Source organism: Phyllobates terribilis, unplaced genomic scaffold (genome assembly GCF_046119375.1).
Source record: "Phyllobates terribilis strain yellow unplaced genomic scaffold, ASM4611937v1 Scaffold_3__8_contigs__length_932513732, whole genome shotgun sequence".
NCBI classification, from domain to species: domain Eukaryota; kingdom Metazoa; phylum Chordata; class Amphibia; order Anura; family Dendrobatidae; genus Phyllobates; species Phyllobates terribilis.
The window spans coordinates 472437516-472457903 of NW_027362763.1; positions in this window are offsets into that span (position 1 = coordinate 472437516).

Consider the following 20388-nt stretch of genomic DNA (forward strand, 5'->3'; position numbering starts at 1 on the left):
GGCTTCCCTCCATGCTGTCTGTTTGCCTCTGTTTCTGCTGCTTAAGGGCGGCGCCCGATCTCTTCCTGTTTCTTGTACCTGCTGTGGGCACACCCCTTGTGCGTCCTCAGCCTATTGCTGTCTGTCACCTGGTATTTAAACCAGCTGCTCCAATTAACCCATGCCTGAGCATCTTGCCCTGTCAGTTGGCTTTTGTCTCTGACATGCCAGGTCCTGTCTATGTTACCTGTCTTGCAGTATCTGTTCCCATGTCTGTACTGTGTCCTATCTGTGTACCCTAACCTGCAGTCTGTACACGCTCCTTGCCTGTTCGTTCCGCCTTCCTGGAGGCTGTATTTCCAGGCCAGTCTGAACACACTCCTTGCCTGTTCATCCTGCCTCTCTGGGGGCCGTATTCCCAGGCCCGCTCCTGTATCCCGCTGCAGTGTTGGTCTCCTCCGTACACTCTGTTCCAGTCTGAACTCTCTCCTATCTTTTACCTGTTTTGCCTCTATGTCCGTCCCTTCCCTTTTCCCTGTACCTAACTCCCTCTCGTTGTCGCTGTACTTCAGTTGTGAGTTTTGTGCTCTCTCGTTACTTCTTTGTAAGTTTCTAGTTTATTTCTGGTTCCGCCTTTCCCTTCCTGCCTGTCCTGTGTGAACAGTGTCCTGTCTCCTCTGCCCTGCTCTGACCCTTTGCTCGCTGCTCCGGCAGTCTCGCTCTGTTCCCTCTTGCTTGCTGCTCCTGCAGTCTGCTCTATCCCTCTTCCTCACTGCTCCGGCAGTCTCGTTCTGCTCTCTTCCTTTACCTCACTGCTCCGGCAGTCTCGCTCTGCTCCCTCTTTCTCACTGCTCCGGCAGTCTCGTTCTGCTCTCTTCCTTTACCTCACTGCTCTGGCAGTCTCGCTCAGCTCCCTCTTTCTCACTGCTCCGGCAGTCTCGTTCTGCCCTCTCCCTTTTCCTCACTGCTCCAGCAGTCTCGCTCTGCTCTGACCCTTTTCTCGCTGCTCCGGCAGTCTCGCTCTGCTCCCTCTTGCTCACTGCTCCGGCAGTCCTACTCTGCTCTGACCCTTTGCTCGCTGCTTCGGCAGTCTCGCTCTGCTCCCTCTTTGCTCACTGCTCTGGCAGTCCTACTCTGCTCTTACCCTTTGCTCGCTGCTCTGGCAGTCTCGCTCTGCTCTGACTCTTTGCTCGCTGCTTCGGCAGTCTCGCCCTGCTCCCTCTTGCTTGCTGCTCCGGCAGTCTCGCCCTGCTCCCTCTTGCTTGCTGCTCCGGCAGTCTGCTCTGACCCTTTGCTCGCTGCTCCAGCAGTCTCGCTCTGCTCCCTCTTGCTCACTGCTCCGGCAGTCCTACCCTGCTCTTACCCTTTGCTCGCTGCTCCTGCAGTCTCGCTCTGCTCATACCCTTTGCTCGCTGCTCCGGCAGCCTCGCTCTGCTCTGACCCTTTGCTCCGCTCCTGGCGGTCTCGTCTCGCTCTGCTCCCTCTTTGCTCACTGCTCTGGCAGTCCTACTCTGCTCTTACCCTTTGCTCGCTGCTCCGGCAGTCTCGCTCTGCTCTGACCCTTTGCTCGCTGCTTCGGCAGTCTCGCCCTGCTCCCTCTTGCTCGCTGCTCCGGCAGTCTCGCCCTGCTCCCTCTTGCTTGCTGCTCCGGCAGTCTGCTCTGACCCTTTGCTCGCTGCTCCAGCAGTCTCGCTCTGCTCCCTCTTGCTCACTGCTCCGGCAGCCCTACCCTGCTCTTACCCTTTGCTCGCTGCTCCGGCAGTCTCGCTCTGCTCATACCCTTTGCTCGCTGCTCCGGCAGCCTCGCTCTGCTCTGACCCTTTGCTCCGCTCCTGGCGGTCTCGTCTTGCTCTGCTCTTGCCCGCCGCTCTGGACGGTCTCAACCTGCTGTGTTTGTATACCGCTTCTGCGGTTCTGTTCCAGAAGTCCCAGTCTGTACTGGGTCCTATCCTCTCTGTGCTCCAACCTGTTGTACCTGCCAGTACCTCCCGGTCTGCATACCAGTGTGCCAGCCTAAACCTTCCAGTTCCTGTATTCCCCGGTGTGGGCCAACAGCCGTGTCCGGAGTTTGACCTGGAGTTGACCCTGGTCCCTCTGCTCGGTTCCTCCGTGGTGCACTGGCGTCGTATGCCGTCGTGCGCCCCTCCAGGCACTCTCAAGTACGGTCCAGTGGAATCACTACATAAACACGCACATGCCAGTCAGTCCGGGCATGTGCATTACACCTACAACTCTCCCTGAACACGGTAAACTGTTTTGTCTCCCCCGAAAATTTATCAGGGAGGGCCACTACTGGTTCTGAGGAGACCAACTGAACATCATGGGGTCTCTGCTGGCAGTGAAGAGCTATGGTGAGTTTTCATAAGTTTAGCCAGCTGGCCCTGCAACTGGGACTGTGAAGATTCAAAACTCTGGTGTTTTTCAGCCAGATCTTGAATCACTAGAGACCGATTCACCACATGATCACCAAGTATGTGCATGGGATCCATGCTGGCTGGTTGTAGTGTGACGCTGAGTCAATACTCACAGGCAAGCAAGCTGTGAGATAGGGTAGTCAGGAGATCCTAGGTCAGATACCAAGAGGGCTCGAAGTACAGAGGGGTAACACAAAGGCATGGTCAGGAAACAGTTCGGGTTCAAATGGCAGGAGGGTATGTCAAGACAAAGTAAAGCAAACAGATAGTCAGAGCCCAAGTCCGGGGTCAGATACCTGAAGTCAGAGAGTGTCAAGAGCAGAAGGGATAATCCTCAAGAATAGTCACAACAAAACCTAGGTCCGGCAACAAGATCAGAGAAAAGAGAGAGAGCTGAGCGCACACACCTAATAAATCTAAGCTTCATCTGACACTGGACTGCTCACAGCTAGTCAGCTAAAAAGTTGGCAAATGATTAAGGACGGGAGACACCTGGGGCAATACTCGCAGGCTAGACCACATTGAGCAGCAGGGATGTCATTCAAAATGCTGACAGCCCAGCATGCCTCAGGTTCAGATTGGATGACTGGCCTGACACTCACAAAACTGACAATCCAGTACACTTCAGATCCCATAGGGCGGCTGAGCTGTCACTCACAGCGTCCCTAGGCCACAGTCAATGATGAGATTGTGACACAAGCTTCACAATTCCTAACTTTGTAAGTGCTTAACCAATACTGAATTGACCAGGGCAATTTATGTTCTTGTCACTGATTTTAGTGTGAACTGTCTCCAGTTGAGGACTATATACATAGAGCAGAGCTTTGCTAGACTGCAAAAACACCTGCTACATCTTTTAACCAGGTTGTTAATGTTGTTTTGAAAGAACCATTCACTTAACAGTATTTAGGTAAGTATTTCTCCATTAGACATGTCTCACTTCAGCTGCACCCACAAATAATTTGTACATCATAAACACATAAAGCATGTTGTTAAATTTAATGATACTTATGTAACATGACTAATTACTCTACACAACAGTTAGGTTAGTACAGTACTGATCAGGTGCAAGCAAAGAATAAACAGTAAGTCCAATGACTCACTGGTGACATCTCTGATTGTACATGTCAGCTTCCCCCTTTTTTTCCGCTTAGCATAAAAGCGCAATAAAGCTTCTGCCAGCTATGATGAGCTATGATGAGCCTCTGTAGACTTTGCTGTCTAGGCCTATACAAAACTATGTGAACTGTTCTAGATCAAGTACTTTCGAGGTTATGTGACTCATTTGGCCCAATTACACAAACAGATGTTCGTATTCATAATCTCCAATATGAGCGGTTTAGACAACCTACAGGAAATCATAGACAAGCATTTGAATTCAATGATATCATCTAAATAAGTTTTTTTTAAATAATGTCACATGTGATCAACAAATTTATATTTACATACCAGAATCTGATCTCGATCAATGACTATATTTATGTTTGGATAAACAATTATTCACATCATTGACAAGTGTTTATCTATAATCACTCAGTTGCTTTTTATCAGCAGATTATCATGCATACTAGTTTATTTGTATTCAAGTTTAGTAGATTATCTTCTTGTATGAATGAGCTTTACTTCTTAACTTCATTTTACATGAACATTATTATGCATGTCACATTTACTGATAATCTAAACCCAAAATTAAAGGTGTATTTGACTCGCCCCCTGGGCCGTGGGGTACCCGGAACCGGGCTTTTGTACGATGCTGGGGGTAGTAGTGGCAACCCGATCCCGTGGCTCAGGGTGGTCAGACCAAATGTTGTGGCAGCTATTTATCAGTGTTTCGAATGTCCGACTACGCCACCCGTGGATTGCGGTCAGGGATAAAAGGCCGCTGCGAGGCAAACCGCTGAGGCTGGTGTTGGTGTGCAGCACAGGGATAGGATAACTCCCCACGGGAAGAGTGTAGCCTCAGGGCAGTGTAGGTGGATGCTGGGGGTGATGGTGCAGGCGCAGCAGAGATCACACTGAGTCCAATGGTGCAGTCCAGGGTTTTTACTCACAGTTGTTATCCATGCTACTTCTGTCAGCAATGACTGCCCAAGCCGTGCTGCGTCCACCAGGTGAGGAGCTCGGTCAACCCCCAGGCAATTCAGGAGTATGGCACAGGACCCCCTTCTGTCCTTTCTCTGGCCTCTCATGCCCCACCAGTGACCAAACTTCTGTCCAGCTACCGCGGACCGTGTCGGGTAAGCGTTGGCCTCTGCTTCTCGCTATCCTATATGGTCCCTTCCTAGCAGGTTTGGCGGGGGGTCGCACCAATAAATGATCACGACCTCCGGTTCTTGGCTGAGGGATAATTTGCCTCCACCAACTTGGGAATCCGGTACCCTTCCACAGCCTGACCCTTCACCCGATATCACGCGGGTTTGCAACGGTTGCTGTCCGTTCTGCTCTCTTAGGGTCCCTTCTGCCTTCTTGTTTCTGGAGCCTTTCTACTCCTCTGTCTCTTCTCCTTTCTTCCTTCTCCTTCTCCTCTTCTCCTCTCTGGCCCCGGCCTTCTCTCTAGGCCTGCCTCGTGGAGCTGAGCTCAGGCTGAGCCTCGGCTGCCTGTCAGCTCTCTACTCCCTTCTCAACCCACTGACTCGACTTCTCTCTTGACTAAGATGGCTCCCACCTTTTATCTGTTTCTCTGTGTCTGAGCTCAGGTGACCTGCACCCAATGAGCTCCTTCCTGTGCTCCAGAAACCGTCCCCTTCTGCTCCTACATCACTGGGTTCTCTCCCCGCTCCCCACTCCAGCCAGGGACATGGTCAGTTGTGCCTGCATAAAATGGGAGCACCATCGAGCTGTCCCCCGGAAATGGGGTGAGTGTGTGTATGCAGCTAACTGAGCCCTGGTCCACACTCCATCCTTACCTGGGAGTGGAATATCACACCTCTGGTTGAGGTGCAATACCCCTGTAGCAACCGAACCCTCGGGGCGCTACATTCCCCCCTGGTAAACCACAGCACGTCCTCGGGCTGGAACAGAGCAAAAACATTTGATTTACAAGACAGGCAGAATTAAAGTTTTGTTGGTTTTTTTTACCAAACATTATATTGCATTTTTAATATCACCGGAACTCTTTTATCAGCCATCATGCAAAACATTTTCAATATCATGTAACTCTCCTAGCAGCATATATAACAATTCTATATATAAAACTTTTTCAGGTAAAACATTTTTTTTAAGTAAATTCTCTTCTTCACTAGCCACTGTGCAACTTGCGACCAGGTGTCCATTTTTCCATAAAATGCAAACTTGGCAAAACTTTTAACAGGAGGGACCCGTTCGTAAACCCTCAACGTAGGCCCTGGGGTGGCTGCAGGGCATAGCTGATCCAGCTGGTGGACCTCATCTTTGGCCACCTCTAACGGGTTTTTGTTCTGAGGTCAGTTGTTGTAGTTTCTTATAAAATCAGTAGGGGGCACTTTAAGAAGTGCAAATATATACAAAGTTGACCGCTCCCAGTCCTCGGCCGGATAGTTCACTAAGTTGGCTGCTCCCAGTCCTCAGCCGGTTCTGACTGACCCGATGCCGGGTAACTCTATGTAGCAGTCTCTTTACCCTGATGGCTAACTATATACATTTGTACGCTGCCGCTCCTTAGTAGCGGTGTCCTCCTCGCGTACCTTCTTCCTCCTCGTATTCTTCAGACCCGTCCGGGTCCTCCAGGTAGCAATGCTCCTGGTACTGTTCCTCCTCCACCCTCTAGACATTGAGGGCATACCACCCTTTTAGGCCTCGATGTCGAGTGTATATTACCCGATCTCCCGGGAACAACTCCCACTTCGGGTGACCCGCTGGTAGGTGACCCTCCACATCCCTCCTGTCGACATGGAGGTCTGTGGCTGTGGCAGAGTCCCGGATAAACCCCCACCCTTTCTCCTGGTGGAACTTCACCATGGTCCCAGCTGTTTTAAGACCGCGTGGTGCATGGGGGGCTTTGACGAGTCCGCGTCTTCTCCTCCGCGCTCCGGGCCTGCAGCTGCTCCCTCTTCCGGCGCCGTGCCCGCTCCTCTCTCGCAAGTTGCTCACAAATCTCCCGCCTGCGGACTGCGGCCATCCGCGTCTCCTGTGCAAACCCCATCACATCCTCCCCGGTTTGGTCCCATCCTACCTGGACCTCTTCCTCCGGGAGCTGAGAGACGGCGACTGGCTGTGGTAGGGGCAAGAGCGGAGCAAGCGGGGCCTCGACCTCTGCGGACAGGTTTTTTCTGCTGACTGGGGTGAACCCATCCCTCGGGTACAGGGACCGGCTCTCCATCGGCTCCGGCGAGCTGGCTGTACAGGTCAGTCCCATGGCGTGGTGGCTTCGGGACCGGGGGCGCACGCGGTTGGGAGGCGCCTGGGAAGGCCAGGCCTTGCGACCGGGCCTGGAGCGGGCCGCTTCCGACCGCACCCGGGGTCAGGGGGCACGACGTGGGGCGTGGTTCAGCGGTGGTGTTCGTGGCTTGGGGCCTACGTACCGGCGGCAGGAGTGTGGAAGCTGCAGCGGCTCCCGGGGTTTCTGGCTCCGCGGCGGGATCCAGGGGTAAGCTTTCGGTGTCAGGACCCGGGGCAAGGGTGTCTTCCTTACCTGCCTCCGCAGCAGCGCTGTTCTCGGCCTCCGGTCTTCTCTCTCTATCCTCAGGGGCAGGTGCACTGCCGGGTGCTGGCAGCGTTTCTTGCTGCCGGGTCGCGACCCGCCGGGCCATCTCCTCCCTCCATCCGGCGATGACTTCCCTCTGCGCCTGGACCATCCTCCGGTCCAACTCCTCCAGCGCAGTCCGCAGGAACTCAGAGTCTTCTGCATCAGCTCCGTGAGGCTGTACGGGGACGCCTCGGCCTGCAGCAGGCCGCTTGCCAGGGTGCTGGAGCTGGTGTTGCTCTCCATCTCCGGGTGTGGTCTGGCGAGACTGATCCAAACTACACCCTGCCCCTCGGTTTTCTTCTCTTTTTGCCCCTGTTGGGGGTGGTCCCGGGGCAATCTGCTGACAATCACTCTCAGGGGCAGCCCCCCCACCTTGATGGACATCTCTACAGACGCACTCATGGCTGTTGGGGGTGGGCTCCTTCCTTAGCGCCATTCTGGGACCTGGCCCACAATGGGAGGTGGCTTCCTGTTGTCTTTTGGCGCGCACATTATGGCGTCCGTTCTGCCGGGGCGGGCGCCATTTTCAATACAGTGAAACAGTCTCTTTTCAGGCTCGCAATACCCGTTTGTGGCGGGTTGGTCACGATCCTGCCGACTACGCCAAAACTTACTCGCCCCCTGGGCCGTGGGGTACCCGGAACCGGGCTTCTGTACGATGCTGGGGGTAGTAGTGGCAACCCGATCCCGTGGCTCAGGGTGGTCAGACCAAATGTTGTGGCAGCTATTTATCAGTGTTTTGAATGTCCGACTACGCCACCCGTGGATTGCGGTCAGGGATGAGGCTGGTGTTGGTGTGCAGCACAGGGATAGGATAACTCCACACGGGAAGAGTGTAGCCTCAGGGCAGTGTAGGTGGATGCTGGGGGTGATGGTGCAGGCGCAGCAGAGATCACACTGAGTCCAATGGTGCAGTCCAGGGTTTTTACTCACAGTTGTTATCCATGCCACTTCTGTCAGCAATGACTGCCCAAGCCGTGCTGCGTCCACCAGGTGAGGAGCTCGGTCAACCCCCAGGCAATTCAGGAGTATGGCACAGGACCCCCTTCTGTCCTTTCTCTGGCCTCTCATGCCCCACCTGTGACCAAACTTCTGTCCAGCTACCGCGGACTGTGTCGGGTAAGCGTTGGCCTCTGCTTCCCGCTATCCTATATGGTCCCTTCCTAGCAGGTTTGGCGGGGGGTCGCACCAATAAATGATCACGACCTCTGGTTCTTGGCTGAGGAATAATTTACCTCCACCAACTTGGGAATCCGGTACCCTTCCACAGCCTGACCCTTCACCCGATATCACGCGGGTTTGCAACGGTTGCTGTCCGTTCTGCTCTCTTAGAGTCCCTTCTGCCTTCTTGTTTCTGGAGCCTTTCTACTCATCTGTCTCTTCTCCTTTCTTCCTTCTCCTTCTCCTCTTCTCCTCTCTGGCCCCGGCCTTCTCTCTAGGCCTGCCTCGTGGAGCTGAGCTCAGGCTGAGCCTCGGCTCCCTGTCAGCTCTCTACTCCCTTCTCAACCCACTGACTCGACTTCTCTCTTGACTAAGATGGCTCCCACCTTTTATATGTTTCTCTGTGTCTGAGCTCAGGTAACCTGCACCCAGTGAGCTCCTTCCTGTGCTCCATAAACCGTCCCCTTCTGCTCCTACATCATTGGGTTCTCTCCCTCCTCCCCACTCCAGCCAGGGACATGGTCAGTTGAGCCTGCATAAAATGGGAGCACCGTCGAGCTGTCCCCCGGAAATGGGGTGAGTGTGTTATGTATGCAGCTAACTGAGCCCTGGTCCACACTCCATCCTTACCTGGGAGTGGAATATCACACCTCTGGTTGAGGTGCAATACCCCTGTAGCAACCGAACCCTCGGGGCGCTACATATTTACACTACAAGATTATCATGAACGAGTGTTCGTAGGACTGCTTCTTTCACACTTCGAGAGGTAGGTTGAGTAACAAGGGAGTCACACCACAGTTTATAAACCTCCCAAATTTATTAGAACGGTGTCTATTCTTTTACACTAATATACTAACTTCTCAAACATAATGGTAGTGTTGACCATGTTTACCCAATGTGATTTCCTAGGAAGCCTATGATCCATCCACCACTTTGTGACTGTCTTTCCAGCTAAGAAGAAAGTTTGTTGAATCATAATGCGGAGATGATGAGGGCCTCATATTTTTCAAAATACCCAAGAGGCAAACTGTCAGCGTGAATGCTATTGAAGGTTGATTAATCCCATTAATAATATTAACTTCATCTTCCCAGAATTCAAATACAGTGGGACAATGCCACAATAAGTGCGAGAAGTCAGCTTCTTTACAGCCACAACTCTGGCATTCCGAAGAAGAAAGTCTACCTACTCTATGAAGATGAATGGGAGTTAAAAAAAAGTTTTATCAACGTTTTATCCTCTTAATATATTGCAGTCCTCATATTACAGTTGTGCTCAAAAGTTTACATACCCCGGCAGAATTTTATCTTTCTTGGCCTTGTTTCAGAGAATATAAATGATAACAATAACTTTTTCTCCTTTCATGGTTATTGGTTGGGTGAAGTCATTTATTGTCAAACTACTGTGTTTTCTCTTTTTAAATCTTAATGACAACCAAAAACATCCAAATGACCCTGATCAAAAGTTCACATACCCTGGTGATTTTGGCCTGATAACATGCACAGAATTTGACACAAATGGGTTTGAATGGCTACTAAAGGTAACATCCTCACCTGTGACCTGTTTGCTTGTAAGCAGTGTGTGTGCACAAAAGCTGAGTGAGTTTCTGGGATCCAGACAGACTCTTGCATCTCTCATCCAGCCACTGACGTTTCTGGATTGTGAGTCATGGGGAAAGCAAAAGAATTGCCAACATATCTACGGGAAAAGGTAGTTGAACTGTATAACACAGGAAAGGGATGCAAAAAAACATCCAAGGAATTGATAATGCCAGTCAGTAGCATTCAAACTGTGATTAACAAATGGAAAATCAGGGGCTCTGTAAAAACCAAACAACGGTCAGGTAGACCAACAAAAATTTTGGCCACAACTGCCAGGAAATTGTTCAGGATGCAAAGAAAAACCCACAAATAACATCAGCTGAAATTCAGGACTCTCTGAAAACTAGAGGTGTGGCTGTTTCAAGTTGCACAATAAGGAGGCACTTGAAGAAAAATGGGCTGCATGGTCGAGTCACCAGAAGAAAGCCATTACTGCGCAAATGCCACAAAGTATCTCGCCTAAAATACGCCAAACAGCACAGAGACAAGCCTCAAAACTTCTGGAACAAGGTAATTTGGAGTGATGAGACCAAAATTGAACTTTTTGGCCACAACCATAAATGTTACATTTGGAGAGAAGTCAACAAGGCCCATGGTGAAAGGAACACCATTCCTACAGTAAAGCACGGAGGTGGATTGCTGATGTTTTGGGGATGTGTGAGCTACAAAGGCAAAGGAAAGATGAATGCAGCACATTATCAGTAAATACTGGAGGCAAAATTGCACTCATCAGCCCAGAAGCTGCGCATGGGACGTACTTGGACATTCCAACATGAAAACGATCCAAAACACATGGCCAAGTCGACCTGTCATTGGCTACAGCAGAACAAAGTGAAGGTTCTGGAGAGGCCATCTCAGTCTCCTGACCTCAATATCATTGAGCCACTCTGGGGAGATCTCAATAGCTCAGTTCATGCTAGACAGCCCAGGAATTTACAGGAACTGGAGGCCTTTTGCCAAGAAGAATGGGCATTTTTACCATCTGAGAAAATAGAGAACCTCATTCACAACTACCACAAAAGACTTCAAGCTGTCATTGATGTTAGAGGGGGCAATACACGGTATTAAGAACTGGGGTATGTGAACTTTTGATCAGGGTCATTTGGATGCTTTTGGTTGTCATTAAGATTTAAAAAGAGAAAACACAGTAGTTTGACAATAAATGGCTTCACCCAACCAATAACCATGAGTGGAGAAAAAGTTTTTTGTTATCTTTCATATTCTCTGAAACAAGGCCAAGAAAGGAAAAATTCTGCCGGGGTATGTAAACCGTTGAGCACAACTGTATATGGCACTGTGTACTTACAATTGCTCATTTTGCTTTTCTACTCAGCTAATTCTTCTCTTTTCTCTGCTGTATGTAGCAACAGGAAGTCTCTGTTCCCTGCATTTGTCATTCCCCTCTTCAACTCCTGACCCAGCTGCTCCCTCTTCCCCTCTGCCAGAGATTTTTGCAGTGTCTAATGATTTATACAGGGAAAATTTACCTCCTATTTCTACATAGAGCTTATAATCATTCAGCTAATCAGTTTTGATCATGTGATGTCATAGACCTCATGGGAAAAGAAGAATTAGCTAGGTATAAGGTTAAAATAAGCAATTGTAAGTGCACAATGCTATATAATATGATGATTGCAATATATTAGGAGGATAAAAATTTTGATGGGAGTGCTTTTTTAAAAAGCATTGATGGAGTATATAAAGTTGGACTAGTCTATCTTCTGTCGATGGGCTGGTTTATCACTTTATCATTGAATGAAACTGAACAGAGGTACCAGATGCAGTTTTTTTTAACCAAAGCTAGAAGTGGATTTAAAAGAATGGATAATATTAAGGAAGGACTAATACTTATTCCTACTTGAACCCTTTTTGGCTTTGCCATGCAAACAGCATCAAAAACTGCAATAATGTTTTTCTAAAGAAACACAACTTTCAGAGATATATAATGGCATACTAATCAGACATCTACCGTGGTTTACAAACTTATTCACCATCCTTTGGCTTTTTACCTATTTTATTACATTACAATCTGTGTTTAAATATTTTTTAAATCTGAGTTGTGTGTAATGCATCAGAACTAAATATTCTAAGTTGGTGAAGTGAAGTGAGAAAAATATAGGCATAAATTATATTTATGCGATCAAATAGCTAAAAATTGGCATATTATGTGTATTCACCCCTTTTGCAATAAAGCCAATAAAAATTTCTGGTGTAAGCAATTACCTTCATAAGTCACATGCTTAGTTAGTGAAAGCAAGTCCACCTGTGTGCAATCAAAGTGTCTCGTGGTCTGTCAGCATGTACCCACCTTTTCTAAAAGGTCACAGAGGCTGCAACACCATTAAGCAAGAGACACCACTAACAAAGCAACACCATGAAGACCAAGGAGATCACCAAACAAGTCAGGGACAAAGTTGTTCAGAAGTACAAGTCAGCATTAGGTAAAAAAATAATATTCCAATCGCTGATGATCCCCCCGGTGCACTATCAAATCCATTATCATCAAATGGAAAGAACATGATAGAACAACAAACCTGACGATAGAGGGTCGCCCACAAAAACTCTCAGCCTGGGCAAGGAGGGCATTAATCAGACAGGCAGCACAGAGACCAAAGGTAACACTGCAGGAGCTTCAGAGTTCCCAAGCAAAGACTGGAGTATCTGTCATTACAACAAAAACAAGCCGTATACACCATAGAGGTGGCCTTTAAGGAAGAGTGGGCAGAAAAAAACCTTTACTTACACACAAAAATTGTAAGGCTCATTTTAAGTTTGCCAAAAGACATGTGGGAGACTACCCAAATGTTTGAAGGAAGGTGCTGTAGTCGGATGAGACAAAAATTTAACTTTTTGGCCTCCAAGGTAAACACCATCCACACAATGGAACATCATAATGCTGTGTGGATGTTTTTCAGCAGCAGGGACAGGGAAAATAGTCGAGAGAAAGTTGGATGGTGCAAAATACAAGGATGTTCTTGAGCAAAACCTGGTTCAGTCTGTCAGTGATTTGAGGCTATGTGCCCACGTTGCATTTATGAAGCAGAAAATTTCTGCTGCATAAATGCAAGTCCTCTCCCGGAAAAACGCATGCGGAATTCCGCACGCGTTTATCGCGCTTTTTTCGCGCGTTTATCACGCGTTTTCCACATGCGGAATTGCCTTGCGTTTTTTATGCATTGAACAAAGGCAATTCTGCTTGCGGAAACGCAAAATTAAATGACATGCTGCGGATTTTTGAACGCAGCATAAACGCTGCGGAAAAATCCGCAGCATGTGCATAGAACTTGCGGAATCCCATTGGGGACCATGGGGTGCGTGTTACCAAGCGTTTTACAAGCGTTTCCGCTGCGGAAATTCCGCATCAAAAACGCTTGAAAAATGCTACGTGGGCACACAGCTTAGACTGGGACAGATGTTCTCCTTCCAACAAGACAATGACCCAAAGCATACTGCTAAAGCAACACTCGAGTGGTTTAAGGGGAAATGTGCAAATATTTTGTAGTGGATTAGTCAAAGCCTAGATCTTAATCTAATTGAGAATCTATTGTCAGACTTGAAAATTGCTGTTCAACAGAGGAAACCATATAACTTGAATGAGTTGGAGCAGTTTTGCCTTGAGGAAAGAGCAAAAATCCCAGTGGTAAGATGTAGAAAGCTCATAGAGACTTATCCCAAGTGACTTGCATCTGTAATTGCCACAAAAGGGGGCTCTACAAAGTACTGATTTTAGGGGGGTGAATAGTTATGCACACTGAAGCTTTCAGTTATTTTGTCTTATTTGTTGTAAAAAGAAAACCAAATGTTCACAGATGTAGGCATGTTCTTTACATGAACTGATGTAAACTCTCAAAAAAAGCAGTGAAATTCCAGGTTGTGAGGCAGCAAACCATGTAAAATGCCAAGGGGGAGAATACTTTCACAAGTCACTGTGCATCCAGGAGGTGCGTGCGACATGGGGAAAGAAATGACTAGTCTCCATCTGACAAGTTGATGAAAAAAAAGAGAGTGGTTGCGTAATGTGAGGAGAGAGCAGGTGATCTTGAGAGCTGTATACATCTTTGTGGATCCTATTGCCATGTGAAGTGGGGAAGAAACGCCTTTCTGTTTCCCTTTGTCACCCCCAGAAATGAGGCACTTGATGAAGCTTGCAGGCATATAATTCATGGTAGGTCTATTCAAGTATACAAAGGTGCTAGTACTATAGTCCAACTTTAATATTTTTTTATTATTTAATTACCAAATTCTTCAGATTACCATATTATTGTCTAAGCATCTAAGAAATGCTAGGATCTTAGAGAAATGCCATGAAACCTGTCATGTCCAAAAATGCTATTTGCCTGTAGACATAGAGTTAATTTGCAGGTAAATAGCATTAAAATCCTACCGACACATACACACAATGATACAGCTGTCAATCAAAGTACCAGGGAGTGATTAGAGCCATGATCACAATATAATGAGCAGTGACTATAACATTTCTGTGCAGCACCCCTATGACTGAAAGTCAGTGGCTACAGGGAGGATATAATTTCATTTTCTCCCTGCAGATGCAAATTAACCTTGTATCTGAAGGAAAATAGTGTTTCCAGACATGTTTAGCTGTAGAATATATAGTGTAATCTAATTTAAAAAAATTGATCAGTTATGAAATTTGATTGAAGTTTGATTACTAGGTAAAAACTATCAACTAGAGTCTCCTCTCTATTATTACCATTTCTCTGGCTGCATTTATTGTATCCATCTTCCGTTGTGTTGATGCAATATACTGTACATAGCCACTGACACATCTTTAATACAATTGGGTAAAATTTCACAACACCACTTTCATCTCCACTGAAGAGCTGAATAAAAAGAGAACACACATTTAATGTAGCGTGGTTTCATAGTGGGGGGCACAGCAAGGGGAAAGATTAGCACACAGTGGTAGGGTTCTGTTAATAATTTCTAGCATATGATTCCCACATTTCTTAAAAGGAATAACACAGAAAATCTTGATGTTTAATTAGAAAACCTTAAAGACGAGTAATAAATCGACAGGAGCTTTAATGCTGTGGATATAAGATAGCATGAATAAACTTTTACTATTTTATCATTTGAAGCCTTTAGGCTTTCTTAGAATGCAGTCAGTACAAATATTTTGCCTTTTACTTGCTATTTTCAACGGACATTAGTTTATGATAACATCTGCTTGTGGTATTCATTGCTAGAAGTTCATTTTAACAAAACACATGCCTCAAGAAGATGTTGCATGCTTTAGATCTTGGAACTGACAGCACAAAACAGGCTTACATGCCAATTAAAGAGCCATTATAACTGCCTGATGTCATGTAATCTGGTTACTGTTGGAGCTAAAAATTGCTATATAAACACACTATATATTGTACTCATGCTATTGTAGTGGCAGTATTGTATATTGTACACAGTTTATTTTCTGTTTCTCAGCATAACCTTTAGTTTACTTTTTTCTACCAGCGGCCATTTCAATATTTTTAACCTTATTCAGGGGCTGTACAAAATTATCAACTTGAAATTTATTCTGCTGTATTTGGTCAAACATTTAATTAGCTTACCCCTAATGTGATGCCTGAAGTTGCTTCTATTAGGTGAGACCTATGCTGTTAGGTGGAAATGATGATATTGCTACTCGCAGCTGCTATTCAAGGTTTGCGTCTGTCTTGAGAGCAGTAAATTCTTTGCGATGAATTTTGAAAAGAACACGCAGCAGTAAGTTCTGAACATAGATGTAGATTATACTACAAGTCTCCTCACAGTGAGAAATTCATCACTGCTCATATTACATTTACAGAACTCAAACAGTGGGAGATCTTCAGTATATGCATCACATAGGAGACACTGGAGATGCAGCATATACATCACATAGGAGATGCGGGGGGCTGGAGAATATACATTATACAGGAGACACTGGGACTGGAGCATATACATCACATAGGACACACTGGGGCATATACATCACAGGAGACACTGGGGCATATACAGTACAGGAGATGCAGAGGCATATACAGTACAGGAGGTGCTTGGGCATATACATCACAGGAGACACTGGGGCATATGCATCACAGTAGATGCTGGGGAATATGCATCACAGGAGACACTGGGGCATATACATCACAGGAGATGCTGGGGCACATACATCACAGAAGCCACTGGGGCTGCAGCATGCACATCACAGGAGACATTGGGGCATATACAGAACACCACAGGAGATGGTGGGACTGGGCATATACATCACTGGAGATGCTCGGGCATATACTTCACAGAAGACAATAAGGGCAAATACAACACAGTAAACTTTGGGGCACATACATCACAGGAGATGCTGGGGCACATGCATCACAGGAGATGCTAGGGCACATAAATCACAGGAGATGCTGGGGCATATATATAACAGAAGCCACTGGGGCTGCGGCATACACATCACAGGAGGGGCTGGGACATATACATCACAGGAGATGCTCTGGCATATGCATCACAGAAAACTCTGGGGCATATACAGTACAAACCAAAAGTTTGGATACACCTTCTCATTTAAAGATTTTTCTGTATTTCATGACTTTGAAAATTGTACATTCACACTGAAGGCATCAAAACTATGAATTAACACATGTGGAATTATATACTTAACAAAAAAGTGTGAAACAACTGAAAATATGTCTTATATTCTAGGTTCTTCAAAGTAGCCACCTTTTGCTTTGATGACTGCTTTGCACACTCTTGGCATTCTCTTGATGAGCTTCAAGAGGTAGTCACCGGAAATGGTTTTCACTTCACAGGTGTGCCCTGTCAGGTTTAATAAGTGGGATTTCTTGGCTTATAAATGGGGTTGGGACCATTAGTTGTGTTGTGCAGAAGTCTGGTAGATACACAGCTGATAGTCCTACTGAATAGACTGTTAGAATTTGTTTTATGGCAAGAAAAAAGCAGCTAAGTAAAGAAAAACGAGTGGCCATCATTACTTTAAGAAATGAAGGTCAGTCAGTCCGAAAAATTGGGAAAACTTTGAAAGTGTCCTCAAGTGCAGTTGCAAAAACCATCAAGCGCTACAAAGACACTGGCTCACATGAGGACTGCCCCAGGAAAGGAAGACCAAGAGTCACCTCTGCTTCTGAGGATAAGTTTATCTGAGTCACCAGCCTCAGAAATCGCAGGTTAACAGCAGCTCAGATTAGAGACCAGGTCAATGCTACACAGAGTTCTAGCAGCAGACACATCTCTTCAACAACTGTTAAGAGGAGACTTTGTGCAGCAGGCCTTCATGGTAAAATAGCTGCTAGGAAACCACTGCTAAGGACAGGCAACAAGCAGAAGAGACTTGTTTGGGCTAAAGAACACAAGGAATGGACATTAGACCAGTGGAAATCTGTGCTTTGGTCTGATGAGTCCAAATTTGAGATCTTTGGTTCCAACCACCGTGTCTTTGTGCGACGCAGAAAAGGTGAACAGATGGACTCTACATGCCTGGTTCCCATCGTGAAGCATGGAGGAGGAGGTGTTGGGGTGCTTTGCTGGTGACACTGTTGGGGATTTATTCAAAATTGAAGGCATACTGAACCAGCATGGCTACCAGAGCATCTTGCAGCGGCATGCTATTCCATGCGGTTTGCGTTTAGTTGGACCATCATTTATTTTTCAACATGACAATGACCCCAAACACACCTCCAGGCTGTGTAAGGGCTATTTGACCAAGAAGGAGAGTGATGGGGTGCTACGCCAGATGACCTGGTCTCCACAGTCACCAGACCTGAACCTAATCGAGATGGTTTGGGTTGAGCTGGACCGCAGAGTGAAGGAAAAAGGGCCAACAAGTGCTAAGCATCTCTGGGAACTCCTTCAAGATTGCTGGAAGACCATTTCCGGTGACTACCTCTTGAAGCTCATCAAGAGAATGCCGAGAGTGTGCAAAGCAGTCATCAAAGCAAAAGGTGGCTACTTTGAAGAACCTAGAATATAAGACATATTTTCAGTTGTTTCACACTTTTTTGTTAAGTATATAATTCCACATGTGTTAATTCATAGTTTTGATGCCTTCAGTGTGAATGTACAATTTTCATAGTCATGAAAATGCAGAAAAATCTTTAAATGAGAAGGTGTGTCCAAACTTTTGGTCTGTACTGTACATCACAGGAGACGCTGGAGCATATACATCACAAGAAACATTCGGGCATATACATCACAGGAAACATTGGGGCATATACATCACAGGAGACATTGGGGCTGGGGCATACACATTACAGGCTATGTTGGGGCATATACATCACAGGAGATGTTGGGGCTGGGGCATATACATCACAGAATACATTAGGGCATATACATCACAGGAGACACTGAAGCTGCAGAATATACATCACAGGAGACTCTGGGGCACATACATCACAAGAGACGCTCTGGCATATACATAACAGAAGACACTGGGGCATATACATCACCTGAGACGCTGGGGAATATACATCACAGGAGACGCTGGGGCATATACATCACAAGAATCAATGGGGCATATACATCACAGGAGATATTGGGGCTGGGTCATACACATCACAGGACACGTTGGGGCATATACATTACAGGAAATGTTGGGGCTGGGACATATACATCACAGGATACATTAGGACGTATACATCACAGGAGAAACTGGGGCTGCAGCATACACATCACAGGAGACATTGGGGCATATACATCATAGGAGAGGCTGGAGCATATATATCACAGAAGACTCTGGGGCATATACAGTGGTGGCCAAAAGTATTGGCACCCCTGCAATTCTGTCAGATAATACTCAGTTTCTTCCTGAAAATGATTGCAATCACAAATTCTTTGGTATTATTATCTTCATTTAATTTGTCTTCAATAAAAAAACACAAAAAGAATTGTCCTAAATCCAAATTGGATATAATTCCACACCAAACCTAAAAAAGGGGGTGGACAAAAGTATTGGCACTGTTTGAAAAATCATGTGATGCTTCTCTAATTCGTGTAATTAACAGCACCTGTAACTTACCTGTGGCACCTAACAGGTGTTGGCAATAACTAAATCACACTTGCAGCCAGTTAACATGGATTAAAGTTGACTCAACCTCTGTCCTGTGTCCTTGTGTGTACCACATTGAGCATGGAGAAAAGAAAGAAGACCAAAGAACTGTCTGAGGACTTGAGAAACCAAATTGTGAGGAAGCATGAGCAATCTCAAGGCTACAAGTCCATCTCCAAAGACCTGAATGTTCCTGTGTCTTCCGTGCGCAGTGTCATCAAGAAGTTTAAAGCCCATAGCACTGTGGCTAACCTCCCTAGATGTGGACGGAAAGAAAAATTGACGAGAGATTTCAACGCAATATTGTGCGGATGGTGGATAAAGAACCTTGATTAACATCCAAACAAGTTCAAGCTGCCCTGCAGTCCGAGGGTACCACAGTGTCAACCCGTACTATCCGTCGGCGTCTGAATGAAAAGGGACTGTAGGGTAGGATACCCAGGAAGACCCCACTTCTTACCCCGAGACATAAAAAAGCCAGGCTGGAGTTTGCCAAAACTTACCTGATAAAGGCTAAAACGTTTTGGAAGAATGTTCTCTGGTCAGATGAGACAAAAGTAGAGCTTTTTGGGAAAAAGCATCAACATAGAGTGTACAGGAAAAAAAAAGAGGCATTCAAAGAAAAGAACACGGTCCCTACAGTCAAACATGGCGGAGGTTCCCTGATGTTTTGGGGTTGCTTTGCTGCCTCTGGCACTGGACTGCTTGACCGTGTGCATGGCATTATGAAGTCTGAAGACTACCAACAAATTTTGCAGCATAATGTAGGGCCCAGTGTGAGAAAGCTGGGTCTCCCTCAGAGGTCATGGGTCTTCCAGCAGGACAATGACCCAAAACACACTTCCAAAAGCACTATAAAATGGTTTGAGAGAAAGCACTGGAGACTTCTAAGGTGGCCAGCAATGAGTCCAGACCTGAATCCCATAGAACACCTGTGGAGAGATCTCAAAATGGCAGTTTGGAGAAGGCACCCTTCAAATATCAGGGACCTGGAGCAGTTTGCCAAAGAAGAATGGTCTACAATTCCAGCAGAGCATTGTAAGAAACTCATTGATGGATACCAGAAGCGGTTGTTCGCAGCTATTTTGGCTAAAGGTTGTGCAACCAAGTATGAGGGTGCCAATACTTTTGTCAGGCCCATTTTTGGAGTTTTGTGTGAAATGATCAATGATTTGATTTTTGCTTCATTCACTTTTGTGTTTTTTCCTTGCAGGCAAATTAAATGAAGATAATAAGACCAAAGAATTTGTGATTGCAATCATTTTCAGGAAGAAACTGAGTATTATCTGACAGAATTGCAGGGGTGCCAATACTTTTGGCCACCACTGTACATAACAGAAGACACTGGAGCATATACATAACAGGAGACGCTGGGGCATATACATCACAGGAGATGCTGGGGCATATACATCACAGGAGGTGCTGGGGGCATGTATATCACAGTAGATGCTGAAGCATATACATCACAGGAGACACAGGGTCACATATATCACGGGAGGAGCTGGGGCTGGGGCATATACTTCACAGAA